Here is a 1737-nt window from a genome sequence, read left to right as displayed (position 1 = left end):
TTTGGTGGCCTGCCATGGGAGAAGATACTCGGAGGTTTGTTGCTGCCTGTCCAGTTTGTGCGCAGAACAAGAGTGCCAATCGGCCCAGCTCTGGACTTCTTCACCCCCTACCGATCCCCCGGCGACCATGGTCGCATCTGGCCCTGGACTTTGTCACTGGGTTGCCCTCTTCTGAGGGGAACACGGTCATTCTGACTATTGTGGACCGATTCAGCAAGTTCGCCCACTTTGTGCCCATCTCCAAGCTTCCCTCTGCCTCTGAGACGTCCGAGATCCTGGTTAGGGAGATTTTCAGGGTCCACGGATTGCCCAGTGACATAGTTTCCGACCGTGGCCCTCAGTTTACCTCTGCTGTCTGGAAGTCTTTCTGTTTGGCCATTGGAGCTACAGTCAGTCTCACATCTGGTTTTCACCCCCAATCTAATGGTCAGGCGGAGAGAGCCAACCAGAAGATGGAATCCACGCTGCGCTGCCTTGTTTCCTCCAACCCCACCTCTTGGGCCTCTCAGTTGCCTTGGGTTGAGTATGCTCACAATACTCTCCCTACTTCTGCCACTGGGATGTCTCCCTTCCAGTGCCTATACGGCTACCAACCCCCCTTGTTTCCTTCTCAGGAGAAAGATCTCTCGGTTCCCTCTGTCCAGGCCCACATTCGTCGTTGCCACCGGACCTGGCATCGGGCCAGAAAGGCCCTCCTTAGAGTTTCTGACCGGTATCAGCTCCAGGCGAATCGTCGCCGTATTCCAGCCCCCGCTTATGTAATCGGAGATAGGGTCTGGTTGGCTACACGGGACCTTCCTCTGCGGACTGAGTCAAGGAAACTGTCGCCGAGGTTCATTGGTCCGTTTGTGGTGGAGAGTGATTAATCCTGTTGTGGTTCGACTCAAGTTGCCTAGTACGCTCAGAGTCCATCCCACCTTCCATGTCTCCTGCCTCAAGCCTGTTCTCCTCAGCCTTCTGTTGCCCCCTCCACCTCCTCCTCCTCCTCCTCGGATGATCGGAGGAGGTCCTGTCTACACGGTGCGCCGCATCATGGATTCCAGACGGCGGGGCCGGGGTTTTCAGTATCTCGTGGACTGGGAGGGGTATGGTCCTGAGGAGAGGAGTTGGATTCCTCGGCGTCAGATCCTTGATGCTGACCTCCTTCGTGACTTCTACCGCCTCCATCCTGGCGCTCCGGGTAGTCCGCCCGGTGGCGTTCGTCGGAGGGGGGGTACTGTCATGAACCCTGCGTCCTGAGTCTGTTCCTGCCTGTGTTGCCGTTTTTCTGCTCTGAATCTCCTGTTTCCCGAAGGTGCCTGAACGCACCCTGTCCGGTTGCCGGGCGACGTTGCTAGGCGGGTGATCTCTCGATTACCCGCACCTGCTTCTCATCAGCTTCGGCACACCTGGTCCTGATCATCACCCCTTCATAAGCTCTGACCTGACATCCATTCCCTGCCGGATCGTCAGCCATAAACAGTATGTTTTGCCCGCGTATCAGCCTCTGAGTACTAGCGTTAGTTTTGTTGTTTTTGCACCTTGTTGACCTGCCTTGTACTTACCTCCGTTTTTTCTGTCTACAGTCATTCTCCCGTAACCTTCACCCAACCCCTGCCGTGCCATCAGTTCATCTGCCACTTCACCACCACCTACTCATCTCCGCCACCCGCTCCGTCTCCTGGACTATTCTGCATCTTTTTATCTGTAAATAAACACTTACATTCGTTCAACTCACCTTGTCCTGGTCTGCTTCTG

This window comes from Coregonus lavaretus, assembly GCF_964263955.1.
Source record: "Coregonus lavaretus genome assembly, chromosome: 19".
Lineage (NCBI taxonomy): Eukaryota > Metazoa > Chordata > Actinopteri > Salmoniformes > Salmonidae > Coregonus > Coregonus lavaretus.
Note: the sequence above shows the minus strand (reverse complement) of the source record.